Genomic DNA, 18,495 nt, shown 5'->3' on the forward strand with positions numbered 1-18,495 from the left:
CTGGATTCTTCAACCCAACCCGAAACGTATCTTATCCATGTCTCCCAGAGATGGTGTCTGAGCCGCTGTGTTACTCTCGCAATTTGCATTTATACAAATAATTACCTTGTTCAAGAGCAGCATAATCGGCGGCACAAAACGCATGCTTAGTCTGAAGTGAAATTGCGGAATTTAGTTGCCAGTGGCATTCATTATTTTCTCATGGAGACCCGTCCAAACTCTAATGGACACCCAGAGATCGGCATCTGGGATACAACTGGGTTTAACATAAGCTCTCCCATCTGATTAATTTCAATTCTAGAAAAGGGTAATTGTGCATTTGAATGTTATTCCATTAAAGTGTAAGCAGTAGACACAAAGTGTTGGAGTAACCACTGATCTCAGACTGAAGTGTCTCGACCCGAAACGTGACCCATTCCTTCTCTCCCGAGATGCTGCCTGACCCATTGAGTTACTCCAGCATCTTGTGTCTACCTTCGATTTAAACCAGCATCTACAGTTTTTTTCCTACACAAAGTGTAAGCAGTGCTACATTCCTCAATGTTTTCATTACTTTAATCATGTTTTAATTATTTTGAGTTTATTCCAGTCTTCCTATTTGAAGAAATGTGCAATGCTCGCTATCTTCTCCTGGCACTACTCCTGTAATCGGGGAGGATTAAAATGTCTCTAAATATTAAAAATTCTATACAAATACTACAGCCAGTAGCTCAGTCTGAGATCAGTGGTGAGAAAGGTATTGGAAGGAGTTCTGAGAGATAGGAATTATTTGAATTTAAAAATGAACTGATTGATTAGGAACAGTCAGCCTGACTGTGTATATGGTGAGTCGGGTCTCACAAATTTGATTGAGGTTTTGAAGAGATGACCTAGTGGATTGATGACCACGGGACAGTAGACGTTGTCTGCAGGGTGTTTACCAATGCCTTGACAAAGGCCTGCATGATGCAGGAGATCACAATTGAGCTAGCCAGAGATACAACATTAGCTTAGTGGTAGCTGATGTTCCATTTTCAAACTGAGGCTAAGATCAATGGTGTACCACAGGAGTCGATGATAGATTCTTTTTTATTTGTAAGATATATTAATGATTTAGATAAGAATGTAAAAGTGGCACGAACAGTCAGTTTGCAGCTATTACTAAAATTGGTGCTATGGGGGCAGTGAAGTTGGTTTTCTGAGGTTACAATAGATTATTGATGAACTGGAAAGGTGATGGTATTGCAGATGGGATTCTACTCAGACGCAGTGGTATTTGGTAAGAAGGAGTTCTAGGTTTTAGACATGCAAACATGGGGAAATTGTGTAGAAACAGTTGAGAGCCCAGATAATTATGGGAAGAGGCTTTTAGATAAGTACATGGAGAAACGATGGGAATGCATTATCGTTTCTGTTTCAATCACCACGCTCGATAATGCATTCCAGGCACTCGGCCCTTGTCGCGCACGTCTCATTTAAACTTTGCCCCTCAGTCCTGAGGTCAGTGCCCTCCAGTCGTTGACATTTCCACCCTGGAAAAGGAATTCTGACATGCAGTTGATGTTTTACCTTGCTTAACTTTTTTATTGTCCAATTCTAACTTTGGAGACTCTTCGCACTCCTCGCAAGTGAGTTTACTTGACTGCAGAGGGGAAAATGCACGTAATGTTTGCTCATGAACAGTTTTCAGAAGTTTTCAGCACTCGCTGTTAACGACGGAGAAGAATAAACACGGTGAATTGGGCAGGTGGAACGCTAACCCCACCACAAAAGAGAGGATGAGAGGCAGAGAATTCCAGTGAAATAAATACATTAGGTCAGCTGGGAAATACCACTTAAATTAAAGAAATGGAGGGAGAAAGGGAGAGCAGAATAATGAACTGAACTCGCCTTTGTAGTAGTTGGATGTAACCACTAGGACTGGATGCTCTTCCCTTGAAGAACATTGAGCAATTTTAGTAAGGCAGGATTCATTACTCTGGGACATCGAATCTATTTACCTTTGCCCATGTTTTAAGATGGTAACTGATAGCAATAAGCGTGACATGAAGAAACGTAGATTGGTAAACATGAACGAGAGGATGCTGCCTATTTCTTCTGCGCTGTAGCTAGAGTTGAGACACAGACCACCAAGGCAAGGGGATTAAAGAAGCGTTCAGTATATTGAGATGTTTTCAGGTGGTTTGAGAGTGGGGGTGATACACCATTTTCCAAAAATACCCAGTTATGTGGTGGTAGCATATAGGGCGCTCATGGGACCTTGATCACACTCCTTGTAATGGGCATGATCATCTTTTTTGAACATGGAAAGCAAGCAGGTCAAGCTTTTCTCGAGACCATGATGTTGATGAATACATACACTATAAATCTGCATGGCATGTGTCTTGCTCACATGTGAACAGATATTCTAGGGCGTAAATAATGGAAACTAGGCAGGTCCATCATGAATGGAATCCGCACCATTGGCCAGATGTCTTAGTGACTCACTAATGCTTCTTTGACAGCGCCCAGCACACTTACATCTTATACCATTTGGAAGGAGAAGCCAAACTGCAAATGGTAATAGCCCCACTCGTACGTTTGCACGGTCGGCTCACATCATGTCATGGGAGGGAAATATATCTTGGAACAAAAGGGTCAGTAGGATATGGGAATGTCTTCACCACAAGGAATGAAGAGATTCCAAAAGTAACTGATCATCATCCTCACAGGGCAGTAATTATGGACAATGATGTTGCTATTGACAGAGGTGCTAATGCCCTGTATTTAAATGACAATCATGTTACATGGACAAATTTACTAAGCATGATCTTGAAAGCCAGCAGAGGCTACGACAGTGATAAGTAAAACGAGTCCAGTGTTCATGCCAAAAGTTCAAAAGCTCAAAAGCTCAAAAGTCAAAAGTCAAAAGTCAAAAGTCAAAAGTCAAAAGTCAAAAGTCAAAAGTCAAAAGTCAAAAGTCAAAAGTCAAAAGTCAAAAGTCAAACGGTCTACGGTGGCATCAGCGTGGTATTTATCGTGGAATAAGTTTGAAACATTGGGAGTTAGTGCAGAGGCAGGTTGGAAGGCAGGTGATCCACAAACTGGACGGACCGTGGTGTACTGCTGGTGCACCGGCCGGAGCGAAGAGCCAAGAAATCTACTGATCAATTATGGGGCAGTAAACGAATGGCAAAATTCAAGGTTGCAAAAATCGCATCTAACGTTGATGAATCAGGGAGACATTAGTTAGAGGCAATGTAAATGGGGACTAAAAGGATCGTTCTACTTGGACTAGCTGAAGCAAAGGGAGACGTAACCGTTCAAATCGTTCATGGTGTAAAGAAGGGCCACTGTTCTACTGGAACAGGGTATCCAATGAAAATCGACACAATCAAACTATCCAAACCGCTGCGTTCATATTTATTTGGTTTATACATATGAAGGGAGGTGTAGTTCGTCCTGTGTCTTATATACCCAAAGTAGTGATGGGAATGTAGTTACTGGCCCTTTACATTCACTGCCCGGCATGATGGATTGAGGTATCTTATAGTATTATAAACAATCTCTCTGATTATTCTCTTTGCCCTTTTATAGCCCAAGGAGATGTTTTAATCGTCATCCCACTTAACTCTTTGGGAAATTTATGGTAATCAGTGTTATAATCCTGCACCTGATCTCGGCCATTGGGAATCCAAATGTTATTCCATTGTTCACAATGTGAGAGCAGATGGGGGGGGTTTCAGAAATCTCAAGAGCCTGTTGTTATCGAGGTTTGGGAAAATAAAAGATTTATCACCCGTCAAAGACAAGTGACCGTGAACTGTAAACGTTATTTCACTGAAGTTAAAAGGAACAAACACTCCATACAAAACAAAGCAATTATATCGAAAAAATCAAACGAGGGAGTTCTTCAGACCGACCGACTTCATCACTCCAGAGAAAGCAACAGAGGCGTTCCCAGTCAGCGCGCAATCCTGGGCGGATCTACATGTGCGATTCCATGCAGGCTTGACAAACAGGACTTTGTTCAAAACCTTTCATGTTAGTTCTTCTTTCGGTCCTTATTAGCATACCTTTCCCCCTGTGGAACTGTGGCCCAGATCCTTTTGGTCAAATCTCCCCTTTGCAACAGAGAGGGTATGCAGTGCCCATATCTGCCCATGTAAAGCCAGGCCTTGACCTATTACTATTTGGGATTAATGATGAAAAGAGACTGAAGTCAAAGACATGGGGACAAATGGACCAGATATATCCTGCTCACGGGCTACCTAAGGATGTTTATGTATATGTATATGTTTATATGCATTCAAGAAATATAGATTCAATGCGTTAAGCCTCCCATTAGAGTGCAATTATCTCCACCAAAAGAATTGTGTGGTAAAATCTTTAAGATTGCCACCAATATCCGTTTATCTTGTCTTAAATTATGAGAGCAGAATTGTGCACAGTACCCCGGGTGTGGCCTCACCTACAACCCATAGAGTTTTAACAGTACTTCCCTTTTGCTAAATTCCAGTCCGCTCACAGTAGAAGGACAATGTCATTTATATCGTTGCAGTTCCAATCTATCTGTTTGTGATTCTTGCAGACGAAAACCTAGATCCATCTTCACTTTGCTTACATCCAATGGTTCCCCGTTTAGATAACTGTCGGCCTTTATATTTATCTTACTGACGTGCATGGGCCCGTACTTTCCCCACAATTAAACTAATTTTGCCAATTTTGTCCAGTGCCTATCTATATGCCTGGTTGTAGAATACTAATGTCCGCACAGTAACGGGGCTTCCCCCTTGTCTTTGTGTCATTCGGAAACTGGGATACCTTAAACTCTGCCCCATCCTCCATGTCATTAATATAAATCGCAAATAACTGCGGTCAAAGAAATGTTACTCAGGGTACTCTACTAGTTACATCCCTTCCAGCCTGGTATAGGGTATGGTTTATTCTGACACAGTAACCCATCTTCAATTCATGCTCTCGCACTCCCCTTAATGTCGTGTCGTCTTATATTTAGCAATATCCGTTTTATGTGATTCTTGTGAAATATCATCTGAAAATTAAAAATATATGTACAAATATCATCTCCCTTCTCAGTTCTCCTTTTTGCGCCCTCAGGGAACATCGACAGACCAGTCAAACATGGTTAATATTTAATAACATCACACTGATGTGATTTGATTACACTGCATTTCTCTCAGCGACTAGTTATTTCTTGCTTGTTTATATATTCCAGCATTCTGCCAGAAATAGATGTTAAGTGAACAAGAATACGCATGTATTAGAGCACCAGTATACTACACACAGTATACAGAATAAAGTGCAAGTAGATCTGTGCCGGTTCACTGTGCGATGTGACCATCCGGCTCAACAGGACCGGTTCATAGCAGCTATGGCCCTGGGGATGAAGCTGTTCCTGAGTCTGTAGGTGCGGGCATAGAAGGCCTTGTATCGTCTGCCCGATGTTAGAATTCTGAACAGACTGTTGCAGGGGTGTGAAGAGTCTTTGTGGATGCTGGTGGCTTTTCTGAGGCATCGTGTGTTGTAAATGCCCTCCAAGGCTAGTAGCTGTGTTCCGATAGTCCTCTGAGCTCTATGGACTACCCGCTGAAGAGCTTTCCTCTCTGCTTCCGTGCAGCTGAGATAACACACAGGGATGCCATGTGTTAGGATGCTCTCTATGGTGCAGCGGTAGAAGGTCGTCAGCAGCTGTTGGGGTAGACCAGACTTTTTTCAGTGTTCTTAGGTAAAAAGTACTGCAGATGCTGCTTTATACTAAAGATAGACACATAGTTCTGGAGTAACTCAGCGGGTCAGGCACCATCTCTAGAGGAAGACGATGGGTGATGTTTTCAGTCGGGACCATTCTTCAGACTGAAAGTAGCAAATGGAGGTCAGAAGAATTGGAGGTGAGAAAAGGTGAGATTTTGAATAGAATGCCAAAGAGGTTTACAAGAATGATGCCTGAATTTGAATGGTAGACCCCAAAAGCTGGAGTAACTCAGCGGGTCTGGCAGCATCTCTGGAGAAAAGGAATAGGTGATATTTCAGGTCGTGACCCTGAAGGTATTATCTATGAGATGAAGATAGACAAACTTGGGTTGTGTTCTCTAGGCTAGAGTATCAGATGCTGAGGGGAGACCTGAGAAAAGTATATACAATTATGAGAGACAGAGATATCGTAGACAGTCAGAACCTTTTTCCCAGGGTGCATGACTTGCAGAGTTCTAGATGCAGTCCAGTCCATTGCACAGACAAGGCTCTCCACCATTGACTCCATCTATATTTTGCGCTGCCTGGTCAAAGCAGTAATTAAAAAATGGTCCTATCTCGGTCATTCCTTATTATCACTGCTTCCATCGGGCAAAGGACACAGAAGCTTGAAAGTGCACACCGCCAGACTCAGCGAAGGCTTCTTCTCCTCTGTTATCACGCTTCTGAATGATTCTTCCTCAAGTTACTGTCAGATTCACCTCCATCCCATTTTTGGATATTGGACTGTGTCTATGGAACTGGTGCACTACCATAGGTAGACACAAAATGCTGCAGTAACTCAGTGGGTCATAGGCAGCATCTCGGGAGAGAAGGAATGGGAGATGTTTTGGGTCGAGACCTTTCTTCAGACTGATCCATCAGTTTGAAGAAGAGTCTCGACCTGAAACGTCACACATTGCTTCTCTCCTGAGATGCTGCCTGACCCACTGAGTTACTCCAGCATTTTGTGTCTACGTTCAATTTAAACCAGCATCAGCAGTTTTTTTCCTACACATGGTACTCTACCATATTGAAAACTATATTCTGTGCTCTGTATATTCCCCCTTTGCACCAACCATTGTATTTGAATTTGAATTGATTGTTTTTGTACAATATTATTTGATCTGATTAGATAGCAGGGTAATTTTTTTACACAGAGTGGTGGGTGCCTGGAAGGTGCTGCTAGAAGGGGTGGTGGCAAATGAGATAGTGGCATTTAAGAGGTTTTTAAATAGGCATACGGATATGCAGAGAATAGAGAGATACAGGTTACATGCAGTCAGAGGAGATTGTTGGCATCAAGCTTGGCACATATATTGTGAATCAAAAGGCCTGTTCCTGTGCTGTACTGTTCTATGATCTATGTACTGCTGGCTCAGTGCCGTCTTCACCCTCTTGGCTGGTGTTCTCGTTGGCCTTTCCTGGCTTTCGCCCTTGAAGGCTTCATTGGCTGCTGGTAAGGTTGTCCACTGCTCACCACCAGGCAGAGTTACTGATGCCCACCAGGGGGAGCTATTGCAGGCCACCTGCCAAAGTTGTCACTTCCCAAGTTTGCTGATTTTGGGGGATTAGTTATATCGTTGACATTGGACTGTTCCCAGCTTGACACGATTGGACGGCTGTTTCTCTTCACTTCAACAGATAATAGGTTTGGGCAAGGCTTTGAAGGCAATCGCCCACAGCAGGAAACCAAGGCTCCATTCAACCTGTGTCTCCATTTGTTCCCTTTCCCTGGTTCGATACTAATGTTGAATATTTTCTCACTGATATGTGGCCTGCATATGGTCAATAACAACAAATTTTCCATAGTATCACAAACCTGTGAGCTTAAACGGAATGGCGAAAGAAAGAACTGCACCCCTTTGATCAGTCATCACTCACTCCCCATTTTTGCGGTGTGCATTTTTCTCTCTCCCTGTGTGTCTATTCCTTTCTCTACCTTTCCCTTTCATTCTTTCATCTCTCTCTCCTCTCTCTTTCTGTCTCCCCACCACTTTCTTTTCTCTCATTTTGTCTCCCTCCCTTCTCCGCCTATCTTTCTTTTCCTCCTTCACAGCCTGTCTGTCTCTCTTTTTAAGAGGCATGTAAGCAGACACATGATGAACAAGTGGAATGGAGTTATACGGACCGTGTGCAGGCAGATGTGCAGTTTAATCTGGCATCATGTTCAGCCAGACGGTGGGCTGAAGGGCCTGTTCCTAGGCTAGAGTGAGCTGGATAGAGCTCTTAAGGATAGCGGAGTCAGGGGGTATGGGGAGAAGGCAGGAACGGGGTACTGATTGAGAATGATCAGCCATGATCACATTGAATGGTGGTGCTGGCTCGAAGGGCCGAATGGCCTCCTCCTCCACCTATTGTTTATTGTCTATTGTCTATTGTCTATTGTCGATAGGCTGCACTGTTCAATGTTCCCACTCTCTTCCTTTTCCATTTACCTGCCACTCTCTCTCTCTTATCGTCCACCTACTTGCCTGTTGCTTCTTCTCCCCTCTCCTCCTCCTGTCTGTCCATCTTTTCTCATCCGGCACTATTTATCCTTTTGTCTCTCCTCCCTGCTTGTCTCTCTCTCTCGCCTTGCGCTTCATTCTTCATCTGCTAGTCTGATTCTCCGCTCTCTGCAAATCCATTAGACTGTGTCACTCTCCCCTAATTTTACGTTTTTCTCTCGCTTTCACTTTGTATTTCTGTCAGTTTCTCTTTCCAACTCTCTCTCTCTCTCTCCCACCCTCTCTCTCCCTCCTTCTCCCTCTCTCCCCCTCTCCCCCTCTCTCCCTCCCTCTCTCCCTCCCTCTCTCCCTCCCTCTCCATCTCTCCCTCTCCATCACACTCCCTCTCACTCTCCCTCTCACTCTCTCTCTCTCTCCTCTTGAGATATCCATTGATACCTAACATTTTCTAACATGGAGTTATAGATTAAGAGGAAAATGCACTCTGAGTTTCCCTAATATTGTATCATTACAAAATACCTACCTGTATGATCCCTGGTATCATGATACTTGTATCATTTGTATCAAGGATGGTGATCACCCATTCCTACATTAACTCTCAAGCTGCAGGGTGACCACATCCAACAAACATAACTCCCAGCCTTGGAGACCTTCGAACTATCTTTAATCAGACTTTATTGGACTTTATATTGCACTTAATGTTATTCCCGTTATCCTGCATCTGCACACTGTGGACAGCTTGATTGTAATCAAGGATATGAATGAATGAATATTTTATTGTCACAGTGAAATTCTTTGCTTGCTTACCCAAAGTATGTAAATAGTCGCCACATAAGGGTGCTGACAAAGTTACAGTATACTCGCCAGGTCCCCCTTTGTTTCCCCATCCCCCGCCCCCTCCTTCACGGCAACCCCCCCCCCCCCCCCCCCCCACCCATGTCGGGTCCCCATTGTCAGTTATTCTTCCCCCTCCTTCAGCAGCCCGCAGGGAGGCCAATCAGGAGTCTTTCCACCTTTTTTCCGGGGTTACGTCTGCGCCCGGGGGGGGGGGGGGGAGGGGTATTAGAAAGGGACTGCGTGCTGTCCACGGGCACCCAAGGGGAATTCTTGGACCGCTGGGCACCACTGAGGGTGGAATGTATCCTCAATAAGGATGGGAAAATAGTGTTTTAATATTTAAGAATATTTGCTTTATTTTGTATTATGGTGGTGGTGTATTTTTATGTGTATTTTTTGTAAATAGTTGATTAAAATTATTTTTGGGAAAAAAAAGGAGCCTTTCCAACAGGGGTCTTTTCACTAACTGGATAACATGCAACATCAAAGCTTTTCACCGTACTTCGTTACACGTGACAATAGTAAACTAAATCTAAATGGTGAAAAAAGCCAACTGGAGTTGGCCAAACTGGAGGCACCTCCCGCAGATGTAGTCACCCAGAATTTAAGGAGCGTCTAGAAATGCTCACATGCTGCAAGCCCTGCACAACGCTGGTCCAAGCTCACCCACCATACTTTTAATTTAGTGAGGTCCTCTTAAACGTAATCCAATCTGTTCCCACGCTTTACATGAGCATCCGTGAAAATATTCACCACCAACCTGGCTGGAAACTCTGCCACCTTCCAACCCAAGGCCCATGTTGATAAGGTTCCAAAGATCTCCTCATCAATGCCCCTCCACTCACCAAAGGCCACGGTCTAGGATTGCTGCTCTCCAAGAACCGCAGTGCAAAACCACACCGCGGTTTTTTGTCTCCCTTTCAACCCACTTGAACAGCTCTGGTCTAGTCCGCTGAACTTGACTAACTTCAGATGAAAAAGTCGCCGTTACACCATTCCCACTTATCATCCCTCACTCACCTGCTCAAACTGCAAACATCAGCTATAAAACCAGTCCTCAAAGATTAGTAACTTTGACTACCTACTTTGGAGAAACTTAATGGAAGACTATACACTCAATCTCACTCGCTAAACCAAAGCCAAATAATTTCAATTACTCCAATGTTATGCTTCGCATAAATGGAAGTAGTTCACAGTTTATTTGCTGCAAGTTAGTCCACGTGTTGCAACTGAGCTTCACTGGTGGTGTCACGCTCTTCTTTAGAAGCGTTACAATAAGAATAACTCAGCGAGTCCAGCGGCATATCTGGAGAACATGAATAGGTGGCATTTCAGATCGGGACCCTTCTTCAGACTGATTGCAGTAGGGGGGACAAAGCTGGAAGAGAGATGGAGGCAGGACAAAGCCAGGTAAGTGGATAAAGGTGAGGAAGGGTAGAGGGCAGGTAGTTGGATAAAAGGTGACAAGACAAAAAGTATGAGATAAGTAGAGAGGAAGCGTGAAATGTAAAGCCAGAGGGAAGAATATAGGTAGAAGTGGATGGGGCATAGGGGAAGGGGAAAGGGAGGCACAGGGACAAGATGGGGATAAAAGGGTGGTGAGAAAAGAGAAGGGGGTGGTGTGATTTATCTAAAATTGGAGAACTCAATGTTCATACCATTGGGTTGTAAGCTACCCAAGCTGAATACAAGGTGCTGTTCCTCCAGTTTACACGTGGCCTCACTCTAATTAGTGCCTGATACCATCCAGCTCTAATTAGTGCCTGATACCATTTCAACCTTCTCATCGTCCTGTCACCAGCAGTGGTAATTTATCTCCTTCCAGTGAAACCCAGCCCTTTTGGTAATTAGAAGAAGGGTCCTGACCCGAGACGTCATCTGTCCATCTCATCCACTAATGTCACTGAGTTCCTCCAGCACTTTGTTTTCATTGAATATTCCAGCATCTGCATTCTCTCGTCTCCTGGTGGTAATTAAAGAGGTCTCAGTCATTTTATATTTCTTATCGAATGAAAGAGTTTCAATTCAGGGGCAGTCTGAGAACCATCATATCTACCCTTGGTTCATCATCAGTGCTATCATCTCCAATGTTATTTACCTACAGTTTTTACATCTTATTTCAGATTTTGCACAAGCACTTTAGAATTAGCAACATGGGTCCATTGGCTGCACAAGCCGGCTCAACCATTCAATAAGATCTTATCCATATCTGCCCCCACATCTTCTGATGCCCATAAGGATCAAAAAATTGGTCAAGTTTCAGTATGAACTTCAACTTAATGTATGAACATATGTAGGAAAATAACTACAGATGCTGGTTCAAATTGACGGTAGACACAAAATGCTGGAGTAACTCAGCGGGTCAGGCAGCATCTCAGGAGAGAAGGAATGGGTGACGTTTTGGGTCAAGACCCTTCTTCAGACTGGATAGCAAGCAATCGGTACATGTGCCAATAATTAACCAACACACTAATATAACGCAGTCAAGGACCGTCAGAGGAGGGGGTGGGACAAAGATAAGATGCAGTAGGAGACACAAAGTGTGGTGGGTGTATGGAACGAGCTGCCAGAGGAGGAATTGAGGCAGGGACTATCGCAATGTTTAAGAAACCGTTAGACAGGTACATGGATAGGACAGGTTTGGAGGGATGTGGGCCAAACGCAGGCAGGTAGGACTAATGTAGCTGGGACATGTTGGCCGGTGTCGGCAAGTTGGGCTGAAGGGCCTGTTTCCACATCTCTATAAATGTCTGAGCCGACCATGATGCCAATCATGAAGTGTCCTGACCCGAAACCCGTCTATCCATTCCCTCTGCAGATGCTGCCTGACCCACTGAGTTACTCCAGCACTCTGTGTTTTGATATGTTTCTCTTTGTAATACCTGTTGTACTTGAGTACGAAGGTAGACACAAAATGCTGGAGTAATGGTGGGTCAGGCAGCATCTCGGGAGAGAAGGAATGGGTGATGTTTCGGCTCAAGACCCTTCTTCAGACTGGATAGCAAGCAATCGGTACATGTGCCAATAATTAACCAACACACTAATATAACGCAGTCAAGGACCGTTAATTTTATCCTTGGAAAATAGTCAAAGGCAGTTGAATAACACATAACTGCACTGCATTGCAAATGCTGAATGAGACTGCTGGTAGCAAGTGGCTTTCTATGTCAATAACTTGTCATTTACAGGCCAAAGATTTACAATCAAACATTTCCATTGTATTCAGGATCATGAACTACATCAACTAAAGCAGTTGACAACAAGATTATTCAACGGTAGACACACAATGCCGGAGTAACTCAGCGGGTCAGGCAGCATCTCGGGAGAGAAGGAATGGGTGACGTTTCGAGTCGAGACCCTTCTTCAGAAGGGTCTCTCCAGAGGTGCTGCCTGTCCCGCTGAGTTGCTCCAGCTTTTTGTGTCTACCTTCGATTTATGCCAGCATCTGCAGTTTTTTTTCCCTAAAGATATCTCAACGTACTTTTTAGGGAGTATCAGATGAATGAAACATAACTGCATTACACTGCACATAATTGCAGGGCGGTGATCTGTTGGGCGTCCATCACTGTGCCCGTTGAGAATGATCAGCCATGATCACATTGAATGGCGGTGCTGGCTCGAAGGGCCGAATGGCCTCCTCCTGCACCTATTGTCTATTGTCTATTGTCTATTGAGACAGGAAGACAGTGGGAGAACTGGGATGGCGGAGGGGAAAGAAAGGGACAGAGGAACTATCTGAAGTTGGAGAGGTCAATGTTCATACCGGTGGGGTCTAAACTGCCCACGCAAAATATGAGATGCTGTTCCTCCAATTTGCGCTGGGCCTCATTATGATAATGGAGGAGGCCCATGATAGAAAGGTCAGACTGGGAGTGGGAGGGGAAGTTGAAGTGCTGGGCCACCGGGAGATCAGGTTGGTTAAGTATGAACAGTTATGTACTCCATAACTATGTATCAATGACCTTGAAGGCAGAGAATTTCACATTCATAACACTCACAATAAAGAAATTTCCTTTCATTCCCATGCTAAAATGGCAGATCACTGATCTTTAGAATATACTTCTGATTATTAGACTTTCCAGTTCAGGGAAAGAGATCCCAGTATCCACCCTTCAAATCCATTAAATTACTTTTCCTACTTCAGATGAAAGATCTGATATTTTAACTTACATTTCTTCTCCAAAGATGCTGCCTAACCTGCTGAATATTTTCAATACTTTCTGCTTTTATTTCAGATTTCCAGCATATGCAAGAGTTACATTGTTGGCAACTACAGTTCTAGATTGTAATTCTTCTCAACTTCCCCTCTCTCCATCGACTCAGTCACCTCTTTTGAACTGTTGGATCAGACCCTGCTTAGGGGCTCATGTTGTCGACCTCCCCGTGGTGATTCCTGTCAACTGACCTCAGTCAGGTGAATGACAACAAACAGAGACAGCAGAAGCAGAAGCAGCTTCATAACATCTGTTGCCTCAAACACAAGAAGATGAAGAAGTAACTCAGCAGGTCAGGCAGCATCTCGGGAGAGAAGGAATGGGTGACGTTTCGGGTCGAGACCCTTCTTCAGACTGATGTCAGGGGGCGGGACAAAGGAAGGATATAGGTGGAGACAGGAAGATAGAGGGAGATCTGGGAAGGAGGAGGGGAAGGGAGGGACAGAGGAGCTATCTAAAGTTGGAGAAGTCGACGTTCATACCACCGGGCTGCAAACTGCCCAGGCGAAATATGAGGTGCTGTTCCTCCAATTTCCGGTGGGCCTCACTATGGCACTGGAGGAGGCCCATGACAGAAAGGTCAGACTGGGAATGGGAAGGGGAGTTAAAGTGCTCGGCCACCGGGAGATCAGTTTTGTTAATGCGGACCGAGCGCAGGTGTTCAGCGAAGCGATCGGCGAGCCTGCGCTTGGTTTCGCCGATGTAAATAAGTTGGCATCTAGAGCAGCGGATGCAATAGATGAGGTTGCAGGACCAACATTTCCGTCACCTACAACGGGACCCCACCACTGGCCATATCTTCCCATCCCCTCCCCTCTCTGCATTCTGCAGAGACCGTTCCCTCCGTAACTCCCTGGTCCACTCGTCCCTTCCTACCCAAACCACCCCAACCCCTGGCACTTTCCCCTGCAACCGCACGAGATGCAACACCTGTCCCTTTACCTCCCCCCTCAACTCCATCCAAGGACCCAAACAGTCTTTCCAGGTGAGACAAAGGTTCACCTGCACCTCCTTCAACCTCATCTATTGCATCCGCTGCTCTAAATGCCAACTTAGTTACATCGGCAAAACCAAGCGCAGGCTCGCCGATCGTTTCGCTGAACACCTGCGCTCGGTCCACATTAACAAAACTGATCTCCAGGTGGCCGAGCACTTTAACTCCCCCTCCCATTCCCAGTCTGACCTTTCTGTCATGGGCCTCCTCCAGTGCCATAGTGAGGCCCACCGGAAATTGGAGGAACAGCACCTCATATTTCGCCTGGGCAGTTTGCAGCCCGGTGGTATGAACGTCGACTTCTCCAACTTTAGATAGCTCCTCTGTCCCTCCCTTCCCCTCCTCCTTCCCAGATCTCCCTCTATCTCCCTGTCTCCACCTATATCCTTCCTTTGTCCCGCCCCCTGACATCAGTCTGAAGAAGGGCCTCGACCCGAAACGTCACCCATTCCTTCTCTCCCGAGATGCTGCCTGACCTGCTGAGTTACTCCAGCATTTTGTGAATAAATCGATTTGTACCAGCATCTGCAGTTATTTTCTTATAATAGAAGATGAAGAAAACCCTGCTTAGACTCCTATACTCGCATTATCAGCCCAGTCGAGGCAATTTGTCTTCATAACTTAATCCTGCCGTATTCCCTTATTATTCTGGTGAATTGGTACGGCACTCTTTCCAAGATCTGACATGTTCTTTTTCAGATGAGTTTAAGCTAGAAGTGAGCATGGTTCCCTTTGCCACCATTACCGACACGACCTCTGTAAGCTTTGCAAGAAACAACTTTAAAGATTGTAAGAACATCGTCCACTTATCTTCTGGAAGCAATTAAGCTGCTTCTGCTCCTGCCTTACATGGGCACCATGTAGTAGCTGATGTGCAGTGCCTAATAGGACCATGAATCTGTTTCCTTTAGCATTCATGTGAGGTTTTCTCAGAAGGATGTATTTCCCAATTCATGCACTGCTGTGTGACATGGAGCAAGCAGAGTGATATTGGAGGTATTTTACCATGAGTTATCAGGTAGCAATACAAATATTTTCAGTTGAAATGTGATCTGTAAGCGGAAAACAAAGTTCAACAATTATTTAAAATTCAATACATATGAGATGCATTAATTAGATATTGAGAAATGGGGAAGGATGATGAAATCATGAAAGAATTATCGCTGGCTTTCCAAATTTCCCCGTGCTTCAACTGTTGAGTGATCACATTCCTACTTGGTAATCTATAACTTAAATAAATAAAGGAAGGAATTCCTTTTTCAAAGTATTTGCAAGGCTACTGGCAAATATTTTGTCGTGTGTAGTCAGGAGTGAAAGACCAAGAAGAGAAGAGGTATATTTGTAATGAAACAGTTAAACATAGCGATATAGTTGAAGGGCTTGTCTAAAACAAATGCTTGCCTATGCCTGTCACATTCTTGGGTCTTTGTCTTTGAGTTGAACAATCATTTTGTTTACTGACCTTCATTGGCGTCCCGTTGTGTAATATCTTAACTTTTACATTCTTACCATGTGTTTGAATCTGTCCATGTGCACTTGCCTCAAAATCTCCTCAAGCCTACACCAAACCAAGATCACAAGAGTCCTTCTTTGTTGGCCTCTTGATCACCCCAGAATTTAGTTACATCCCCGTTGATGACCATGTCTTCAGCTGATGCTCACAAGTGGTGATGAATATCTGGAATCCTCTAGCCCACAGAGTTAGATTACTCGAGCAATTTATAGAGGATGTAGGTAACGTTTTGAAAGATTGTGGAAATGAGGACTTCAGGTAGCTGGAAATAGAGATAGAAGCAAGGCTGGCCCATATCAGTCATGATCATATCAATGAGCAGGGCAATACTCAGGGATCAGGTGTTCTCTTTCTCCTAATTTCCAAAGTTCTTGTATCAAAGACCTAAGTTCTGGAATTCACATTAGTATTCAATGTTGTTTACCATGCTACGAAGATCCATTGACATCCTTCGGTCTTCTCTGAAAATAGCGTCACGGGTAAATAAGGTGGTCAAGAAGGCATTCCGTACATGGGCTCAATTCATCAGGATATTGAGTACAGAAGATGCGATGTTATGTTACAGTTGTACAAGACATTGGTGAGGCCACATTCAGCGTATTGTGTTCAGTTTTGGTCACCCTGCTATACGAAAGAAGTTGTTAAGCCGGAAAGAGTTCAGGGAAGATTTATGAAGATACTGCCAGGACCTGAGGGTCTGAGCTACAGAGGGGGCTTGTGCAGGTAGACATTATGCACAGAGTTTTAAGGGGTGATCTTATTGATGTGTATAAGATCATGAGGGGAATAGATATGGTGAATGCACAGAGTCTTTTACCCAGAGTAGGCGAACCAAGAACTAGAGGATATAGGTTTACGGTGAGAGGAGACAGATTTAATAGGAACCTGAGGGGTAATTTTTTCACATAGAAGGTAGTGGATTTATGGGATAAGCTGCCAAAGGAGGTGGTTAAGGTAAGTACTATAAGATACTTAAAAATACATTTGGACAGGTACATGGATTGGAAAGATTTAGAGGAATATAGGGTGAATACACGTAGCTGGGACTATCTTAGAAGGGGCATTTTGGTCAGCATTGGTATGTTGGCTTGATGGGGCTGTGTTATCGCTGTATGACTCTAGGACTGTATGTCTCCATGTTTGTACTAAAATGAGCTGCCGTGTGTTAGACTAAACCAAGCTTGATTTTCAATTATGTTTTAATGAATGAGACACCATCAACAAATATAGCTGCAAAAATAGATGTTCAGGACATTTCTCAGATCACAGCCTTACATTTAGTCATTCTTATGGTGAATCTTCATGTATTCATTTTATTGTTTAGAACAAGTTATGAACCTAGCCTATGGGGAGTGTGTGGAAATATAGACTGGAATATTCTGGAAATGGAATTATGCCCAAAAGATTATCCATTGGCCAAAATTACTCCCCATTTAAAGACAGGGCACGTGATACACCAGGAAATTGTAAGCCAAGACTTATTAGCTTGGCTGTGGTGGAAATTCCCTTGGGCCAAGTTTATTTGGATCTAGGCAGCTGTTGGCAGTGCTGTATATTAAATGGAGCCTGCATTCTTTTATATATGGGAAAAACATGGGCATCGCAGTTGAAAGACGGGATCTTTGGGAAATCGCTTGAAACTCAATGTGACCCAACTGGGGACCCAGCAGTTTGAAAGGGGGAGTTGTGACTTCCAATGTTTTTTCTGAAAATCACAGAAAGCAAAGGTAAAGCTATTGCAAATGACCAGATCATTTTGTCAATTATGAATTGTTTCTGAATGAATGTACGATCAACAAATTATATGCTCTCCAGCACATGCATGTATGTAGCAACAGATTAATTATGTAATGGCCATGACTTAAGGTCGCTTCTAGATTCAATGCCCACAGCAGAAATCTTAACAGATAATCTAATGGAGTAATGCAAGGTCGCTGCATTCTTATCATCTCCTGACATCCTCACCTAGATTTTATCCTTCACTGGACCAAGTGGACCCGTCGGGCCCAAACTGCTCCTGCATTGGTGCTGCACCGTCTCCTTCCCCCGCTCTCCCCCACCCCCCTCCCTCCCTCCTCCCCCCTCCTTCTCCCCCTCCTCCCCCCCTTCTCCCCTCCACCCCTTCCCTCCTCCCCCTCCCTCTCCCCCTCCCCCTCCTCCCCTCTCCCCTCCCCCTCCCCTCCCCCCTTCCCCTCCCCCTCACTCCATCCCCCTCATCCCCCCTCCTACCCCCTCCCCCTTCCCTCCCTAGAAGATAGATTTAAACTTTAAAATGTGAATAACTTTAAATATATAATACCGATTCCAATGAAACTTCTTCCATTAGACCAAAGGGTCCACGGTGAGTAAGGTGGGCCTAAAATTGTTGCGCTATCGTGTACAGTTTTGGCTGTTGTTCAGGAACAAACAAACAAATAAATGAGAGTTTTAGTATATAGATGAACAATACCAAAGCTATTTATTGGGATTTTAATCAGACCTGTTCATGAGGTCTTACCATGCACACATGGGCTGGATTGATTCATACAGTACAAGGGTGACTGTGCATCAAAGGTATCCCATTTATCTTAAACACTTTGGTATGCCCTGGTATGTTGAATGGAGACATGCACAACATTATTTTCTTTGGGTACGTATTTTGGAAGACATTTGATAAAGTGCTGAACTAGAAGCTTGAAATGAAAATCAAGACACATGGCATTAAAAGAAATGTAATAACCTTCTGGTTAAATTCATGGATCCAGTACTGTGCCAAATGTGTAAATATGAAATAAAAAC

Source organism: Rhinoraja longicauda, chromosome 36 (assembly GCF_053455715.1).
Source record: "Rhinoraja longicauda isolate Sanriku21f chromosome 36, sRhiLon1.1, whole genome shotgun sequence".
NCBI classification, from domain to species: Eukaryota; Metazoa; Chordata; class Chondrichthyes; order Rajiformes; family Arhynchobatidae; genus Rhinoraja; species Rhinoraja longicauda.